The sequence below is a fragment of the Ambystoma mexicanum genome, chromosome 13 (genome assembly GCF_040938575.1).
Source record: "Ambystoma mexicanum isolate Mex_15411 chromosome 13, UKY_AmexF1_1, whole genome shotgun sequence".
NCBI lineage: Eukaryota > Metazoa > Chordata > Amphibia > Caudata > Ambystomatidae > Ambystoma > Ambystoma mexicanum.
In genome coordinates this window covers 679,186,526-679,195,407 of record NC_090938.1, presented here as the reverse complement: position 1 = coordinate 679,195,407, position 8,882 = coordinate 679,186,526, and positions in this window count along the sequence as shown.

The following is an 8,882-nucleotide window of genomic DNA, read 5'->3' as shown; positions in this document are numbered from 1 at the left end:
ACAATTAGCCTCCGTTAGGAGGGGCCTGATGTGAGTGCAATTTCTGCTAATCAGATGTGCATTCATCGGCATTAAGGGAGGATTCTAGGACGACACCCAATGTGTCACCTTGCTCTTGACTGGAATGATGCAGTTAACAAGAAAGCCATCCTTCTACACGAAGGTTGGATCTAGCCTGGGGCGAGCCAAAAATCAGACACTCGGTTGTCCTCCATTAAGGCACATCCAAGACTCAGATTATATAGGTGGAGGAGCTCTGGCGAGTCTTGGGAGACATTACCGAGTTCCAGAACCAGTTGCATATCATCTGCACAATTGGTAAATAAAATAAGTGCGAGTTCTCCAGGAGGAAGCAGAGGGGTAGGATATAGATGTTATACACCACTGGCGATAAGCAGGGTCCCTGTGGCATGCCATATGGATGGGAGCTGGGGGTGAGGGAGCATCCCCCCCCCCCCCACAATGTATTCTGGATACTCTGTGTTAGAAAGGACTGAAATCATTCGACTGCTTCTTTACTTTTTCTCAAATTCACTATTGTTCCTCCGTTGATGGATTACCCGCCTCTCGTCCAGCTCTCCTTCGCGCCATCTATAATGCGGCTATTCGTTTACTCTTTGAACTATCCCCCAAGCTTCCATTTCTTCTGCTGCTATTCTAGCTTTTGAGTCTCAACTCCAGTTTCACTTACTATCTTTAAAGTGTCTTCCTGGTCCTTCTCCTTTTCTTGTTCCTTTCCATATGCCTAATAGAGCTCTTAACTTGGACTCTTCTGGCGGTGCCTAAACCTCCCGGTGCTGCTTCTCGTTTGTTTCCTCCCCTCGCACCTTTCCATTGGAGCTCCCTTCCTCCTTCCATTAGTTTCTAATCTCTTTTTCACACTCATCTGAAATCCCATCATCCGTCTCCCTCCATCTTACGTTTCATGACACGATTACCCTGCTGCCCAATTAAAACTCCTAGGTTATGGCACTAGAAGCATCTTAAAATCACAACCACACCAGCAATGCTGCTACAAAAAAAAAAAAAAAACACTAGCTTTGTTAACCTTCTACTCCTTTCCCATCTCATTTTCCCCATTAGCAGTGTGCAAGGCTTCTCGGGCGAGCGGCATGGTGAGCGCCATCTTTGATACTGCTCTGCACCATTCGGGTCTACCAAAGCCCATAGGGCAACTTGTCCTCCACAGCTCTCCCTACACCATAATAATTCTCGAGCTGGTGGGTGAACTTCCTACAGAACTGCAGCCTTCAAACTACGGTTCTCCACCTGCTGCTGGGTCGGACGTACAAGGGGTTGTAGACAGCAGAGAATCCAGCTCCATCTACTCTCTGCAGGCCACTTCCGGAAGTGGCCAAGCCACCCCGGTCTCCTGGAGCTCCACCCCGGTCTCCTGGAGCTCCACCCCTCTCTCACACAGGATGCTCCAAGACACCAGAACAGGATTACGTAAGAACAGAAAGGGGTGAGTTGCTTTAACAGCAGTGGTAACCAACAGGCTCTTGGTACAAGGATAACAGCAGCTTACTCAGGAGGAATCTTACACCATCCTTCATGGCGGGCTAGTTGGAATGCCCACTGGTTAAGTCCACTCCTCATTGCTCCCGGCATCTTACAGTCCACAGAAGGCCTCAGAGGGGATCTTTGCCACTCAAACCAAAGCTACACCACCCTGGCCTCATTCTGTGCTCAGCCAGTCCAGACACAAGTGCCAGGCTGAAGGAAACGTGCCCACGGGTGTTACTGTAATTAATGTCTCCCCCCCTCGCCCCCCCCTGCACAAAAAAGGTTTAAGCCAGCCCAGTTGGAACTCAAAGCCTGACTGCAGTTTATGTGCACCCAATGAGCTGAGCTGCGTGTCTATAACACTTCTTCGTACTGGATTTCACGAGTTGTAGTAACAGGTTGTGTTTCCAAGTGTAAGGGGGCAGACATGCGAGTGACACATGGTGGCACAGTTTTTGGCAAGACTTAGCGTGGAAAGAAAACAATCTTGCCCCATTTTTAAGAGGGTTTACCCTGCCTCAACACAAATACTAAGGATTCTGTCGCGATGTCCTGTAAAGTAAGAAGTCCAAACCCTTTTCCGTCCCTTACACTCTAGACCAAGGAAAACCGAGCATCTTCTTGGTGCAGAACGAGGGAACCCTCCTCCTAGATGATAGCTTAATGTCCCCACGGGCAAACAAAAAGTGAATCAAAAGGTTCTCCAACACTTAGAATCCCCTAAATATGTAGAAAGGAAACGGCCTGCTGTTCCATTTCAAGTTCACACTGGTGGGGGAGGGTGCGGCCAACCACCCCCACCCTTATCAAGCTTCCCAAAACTGGCACAAACGGCTCGATGGGGAAAGGTCTTCCTTCCCCTTGCCCGTCAGTCTGTCTGATTCACAAAAACAGTTCTCAGGTATCGTGGGAAATGTCTCACTTCCCATGACCATGCTCAGGTTCACTGACGTAGCAGCACGTCTGGTTCCCTATCCCACCAAACTGGTCAATGGAGAGTGTTCTGAACCGTCTTTTTAACAATGGGTCTCAGACGGTTCTGACTTCTTGGTCAACATTCACATACCAATGTGTGGTTCCCAGGGTCTTCCCTCCCTCCCACCACCCCATTGGTGTGCTTCTCAGCATTACCCACCCCCCCCATCTGGAGATGCATTCCACACCCTTGTATATGGCTCTCATGGGGTTTCCCCAGACTTTGTATGGGTCCCAAACCCTCGGTTGCATGCTCCTCAGGACTAGTTGATATGGGTCACTGACCCTTGCATATGGCTCTTGCAGGGCTTCCCCAACTTGCATCCCAGACCTTGCCCATGTGTTCTTCCTGCCTGTGGGGCTTTCATCTTACCATGACCGTCGCACTAACCTGCGCACCTGGTGTCTCATCCTCTGCAGGTTGCTGGCTCGCCTTCGCGCCCGTGGACCTCGGCAATGCCTCTGGTTTGGGTTCTGTGCTGCAGCAACTCTGCAATGGAATTTCTTTGAGGTTCAGTGTTCCGCACTGACAAAAGCGTAGCGACAGCAGGGACTTGGCGTGTTCGGCGAGCAGTCTCCCGCTTCTGGCCCTGTTCTACACAAGCCTCCTCCAGGCTCTGTGTCCTGGCTTCTCACCTCGCTGTCACAGCTCCTACAGGACAGGTTAGACAAAATGTGTAGTCCTCCTCCTTCCCTTTTTATATCCACATAGTGTTCCTATCGACCGCAACAGGTTATGCTGGTTGCGCTGCAGGCCTTTTCTTCCTTTGCAGTTCTTTCAGCCATGTACTCATCTTGGTAGCCCTCAATCTACCTCGCGCAATAAGCCGTGTGGGTAGATCTACTCTACACAAATATATTGCAGTGTGGTAGGATGATAAGGGGACAGACGGGGAGGGAGCACGTACCGCATTCTCCCATGATTTAGTCACTGGTCCCATAGACGGTTTCCATCCCCATGAGATCCTCCCGCTGAGTAGCACCCCCCCCAGGAGGAGTATCGGGTGGCAGCATTACCTCCTGGAGCACATCTTGGGATGTGTCACACAAGGTACTCAATATACGGGCCTCACACGACAAAAGGCTAAGGGAGCACAGACATGCGTTTTTTGTACGTTGTAAACACCCCATACACAAATAATCCGGACTCAACAAATGCCATGGCAGGCATCTTCTAAGTGTAATAATTACACCCACGGACTGACACTCAAGGATCACAAGCAGATACTGCCAGTATACCATCACCGCTTCCCCAGATACCACCATTGTCCCCTGTGCCCCCCACCACAGCTGGGCATCCGTGCCAGGCCACCATAGACCGTCCCTCTTCCATTTGCTATGGTGGCGCCCATCTGTTTAACAGATATTGGGCTCATGCAAGTCAGCCCTCCCCCCCCCCCCCAAAAAAAAAGTCCAGAGGGAGCTACAGGGTGCGATAGCCGCCACCACCCCCTTGATACCTTGATAGTGGTGGACAGGGCCAGTAACAGCCCTGAGCCCTCACCAAAACCCTTTTAACCCCCCCCCCCCTCCCCTAACCAGTCCTAGGTTCAAGCAGGACAAAGGCACTGCACATTAGCAGGTGTAAAAAATTGGGGGTGGTGAGGAGGGGCACCAACTAAAGCTCTTGATCCCACAAGTAACGTACTCTTGTTCTCACAGCTAAATAACATTAGATTAATAAAGAGGCAACTTTGCCAAAGACCCTCCCCAGCGTCACAGAAGTGTGCCGGGGGTCGCATTAGTGATGTGCCTGTGACAGGGGCGTGGACCGAGTCCAGCCTGCGACCAACTGGGCTACATGTTCTCCCAGGTGAAGACAAGGCTGGCCTTCTATGTGGCTAGAGAACTGCTTAAGTGCCGGGGCAAACTGCCAAGATGGACCAGAAACACGTGGTGTACAGAAAAAGTAAAAGAAACCCCAAAACAGTCACATGTGATAAGTCTTCACAACCAGCCAAGACGTCAGCAAAGGGAGCCAGCGCGCACCGCACTCATTCTGCTCGAGCAAAACAAGGCCAGGGCCGGTGTGTGCTGCCGCCATCACGCAGCGCAATCAGCCATGAACATGCAAAGCCACGAAGAAGGATTCTACAAACAGGTCTGTTTCCTATAGAGGAGAGTACCTTTTTGCATGAGAAATAGCAGAAGTTGCGAGGGCATCGGAGCACTGTACAGGGTGTGGTCAGCCAGCGTTTGAACTGCCATCTTTTACCAGCTGTCTGTCCATTGGGATTTGAGAGAGATTTGCTAAATTGAAGAGGGGCATAGCATGCCAGAGTGTTGAGTGCTAGGAGGACTGTTTGCGGGTCCTCTAGAAATTAGCCAGATGGTCGATTTGCTGCATGAGGGGCCTGCGCCAACAGATATGTGGAGCTTAGCCCCACGTACGCTGGCGCGCTTCTCGCAACTGGACACATGCAAGTCAGTATTCTGGCCTGGAGAGGAAGCCAATGTAGGATGGGGTGATCAGTCAAGCATCCGTGCACCTGTAACAAGATGCGCTGCAGCACGTAGGATTGATTTTAGGGGAGCCAAGTGAGCGACTGGGAACCTTAGCCTCCCCCCACAAAATGAAATTAAGACTCCTCTTCCCCCCCCCCCCCAACCCAAGTCTTGCGGCAGACACAGGGTCAGATTTTGCAGCGGGGGTGCTATGTGGAATCAGGTTGCTGAGGCCTTCTTGCCTGTGCGTTTCTAGAAGGACAGGCTGCTGCCAATGGCGAAGGCTAAGTATTTGGCAGAATCTGAGCTTCGTACACTAGGCGCACATCATTGAGCCTTTTTTTTGGGGGACAGGTTGTTCATTAAGGTTATTTGGTCTTGGATGGGTTAAAAGTTTGAGGTAGGCAGTCAACATCCAGGATTGGATGATGGCGAGGTAACTGACAGACCTGTATGCTTTTTACTCCACATGAAACCGTATCAGCCGCGTATTTGCGACGGGCTACATCAGGATCTGAGGCACATGCAAAGAGGCTCCATGAGGTCTCTCCGATACGAAGCCTTGCAGGACTCAGCAGTGTCCACCAGGATAGCCTGGCATCAGTCCAAAACGGGTTTGCCTCCTGGGCAGTGCCAGAGAATTCCATCCTGTTGGCACGGAGGGGCAATGCAGTGGGTGATGTGTCATGCAGCAGAGGCGTCAAGGAGGAGGCACGAGCCACCTTTATCCATGATTGGATAGTAGTGTCTCGGTGATGCACCTGTTCAAGTCGAGGGTGCATGCAAGTGTAGTCTCGCGCCCCCACACCCACAGCGAAGATGAGAAACATTGAATGTCATCTTGAAATTTAGGAAATAAAGCCGACCTCGGGGATCGAACCTGCAGTCAGGACACTACACTATATACCCTGGGGAAAATTAACCAACATTTTAAAGGGGAAACGTCTCATTTCGGTAGTGCAAGATCGAGGGAAAACTATTTTGTCAAATAAATGTACTTTTGGTTGTACCGTGTTGCTGTTCATTTTAAATTACAGTTTCATATTCCGAATTGTGGCACGCTGTGTTGTGAGTTGATCTGTGTTGGTTTCCGGGTTCTGTGTGGAGTCGCGCAGAAGACGACTGGGCGCGTTTGCCTACGCAGCACAGTAACATCACGGGGAGAGGCAGGGAATATGAATGTTTTGATAATGTCAGGCTCAGGGGCGGGGGAATTGATTTAGTGCCGCAAAAGCAGGTCAGCCAGGGCGATCGGGGAAAAGGTACGATTATCAGAAAATGGCAGCTCCCTGGTGCTTGTTTTCGCGTGTGTTTAATGGACGAAAACTCGGGTAAGGTCCATAGGAAAGTTTTCTAAAATCGAGCCACTTAGGCTTAAAAAAACATGGCCGACCCGTAGGGACAATAAACATTTTTACTAGACCATGCCTTTAAGCGCTCACACATCCTGTGGGCACCAAGGCGACGTTACGGGGTTTTTTTTGTTTTAGTTACATATATCACGTTAAAATACCCAGAGGTTTTTAAGCGCGTACCCGTGGAAAATCGAACCCATGTTGCTTCCTGTCTTCTTGCTTCCAAGGCGAGCATTGCCCCTGAGCCGTTATGGCATAGTTGTCAGAAGCAATATGGTACCTTGCCCTGGAGAAGAGCCCCCTAACATGGCAGAAGCGTGTTCTCTTCCCTACATGCAAAGTCAATGTGTACATGTTTTACATATGTTCACACCACCATTTCCTGTACAACTCCCTTCGCATTACATTTTTCAATGTGACGCACTTCTATGTTTTAGTCTTGGAGTTCTGTAATGTCGTTGTCCACTCTTAGAGTGGTCTTCAAAAAGTTTATTCCGACGCATGAAAATCTGTGATGTACTACTTGGTGTAAAGTAGTCCCATCACTTGGTACTTCAAAGGTGGCATATGGCTGCTCAGCATGGCGTCGCATTTGGACTACTGCTCCTCATTCCAGTAGAGGATGGAATGTCGTTCCAGACAGAACCGACACGTATCGTAACCGACGCCTCTTTGCCCGTTCGGTTCTGTACTCGGTTGTTGTAAAGACACCCAGACGAATTTTCTTTAATCTTTCTCTATAGCAGTTAGAGGGGAATTTCGACAAGTACTCTGGGAGCACATTTCTTTTCCGCTGTTCGTTGGCCAAGTTTGCAATGTCAATATTTAAAATGAGAAGCCCATTTGCATGTGTTGTAAGCACTTCACATGCATGCAGTTGGAAATTGCGCACCATAAGTATGGTGCACGCACGCGGGAACACACCTTTTGGCAGCGCCCGTTAACTGGGTCAGTTTTAGCGCGAGGTTATAGTTACGCACTGTCACCTGCCTGGTTTCTTGCAAGGCTTAATATGAACAATACTTAAGATGTACTTAATTTATTTGCATGGCGCACCAGTCCTGGATGCATATGAACCAGAGGCGTTGCTAGGGGGGTGGGGGGTTTCAGGGGATGTGGGGGGGGAGGGGCTAAGGGGGCTATAGCCCCAGGTCTTTTGGTTGTAGCCCCAGATAGAATCTCAGGAGCTACAACCCAAAGGCTAGCTAGCCCAGATTCCCGACATTAGCATAGCCCCGGGTCTTTTCAAGACCTAGCAACACCCGAACGCTGGTTACAAAGAGGTTAACGCTGCAGCACACATTAGTTAGTTTGCAGGCATACAGAGGAAGGTGGAGATTTTCAGAGGCTTTGTTTGAATAGCCATGTTTTAGGTTTTTGCGGAAGGCGGTGTGCGATGGTTCTGATCTGCTGTCAAGAGGTAACGCTTACCACCACACAACAGTGGCACACCCCATGTGTGGTGTGGCAGGTTTATCGTTCAACCACAACACATACTGACCTAAAAATCTAAATGCATGCAGAAGCTAACATCCACCAACTACTTTTGAAACCTACCAGCTCATCTGCACTGCTTCTTGCGATCTCCAAAAACCAAGTTCTTGCCTTTAAGAGACGCCGTGATGAAGGGGCAGGCTGCGTCACACATTTGTAATCCGTAGCGCTGGGACCCTCACCATCAGTGAAAAGACCCAAAGCTGTCCTGCATGTCACCCCCCCGCTATTGTGCAGTCCTAACTGTGCGCTTTAAAATGGCTGAAGATCACTGCCTGGGCCACGTGGGCCAGGAAAGCCCACACCAGCTGCTTTTGCCTTTTCAGAGCCACGTTAAACAGAATAAAAAGCCACAGATGACTCCGCATCAGGATAACTACAGCACATCTGGTTTCATGTTTTAATGTGTGCACGCACGCGTCCAATTAGCCTGCGGTTACCAGGGTCCATAGGACCTCTAGACCAGTGTGCAAGTCCTCCGTTAAAGGGCCAGCTTAATTTTGCAGGCCCCAAATGCCACAGCTGGCGGCTCAGATACCTCTACCAGAAGTCCCGCCCATTTGTTGGAAGCTGGAAATTGCGACATGAACGCCAGTAATGATTCCTATACCGCAAAGCATCTTCAAAACAAGATATCCATTCAGAAAGCCCTATTAGATGTACCCCAGGAAAGATGACGATCTCTTAAGGGAGAACCCTCCAGACGTATAAAGATGAAAGAAGCCTGGTGGCGTCACACGAATTTCAGATGACACTGAAGAGAATGTCTAGACCTTAGAATCTGATAACAAAGAATTGACTAACCCATGTGCGGAATGAAGATTGCACGTGCAAAGAGCACTGCCGAAATACAGATGCAGTTACGCAAGTAGACCAAGTAATCAAAAGGCTGGCTATACATAGAGGAAAAGACAGCGGTGCCGCATATAACACATAGAATCTGGATATTCAATGTCACAACTTAGTACGCCAGGACCCGAGAAGAAAAGGGCTGAGAATGTGGCGCAGCAGAGAAAACCGCTGAAGATAGATTGAGAAGGCAGGATCGAGAAAGCTTGGCCCAGTGTCAAGTAAGCCAAAAGCTGGTTATCTATTCGTAAAGAAGCA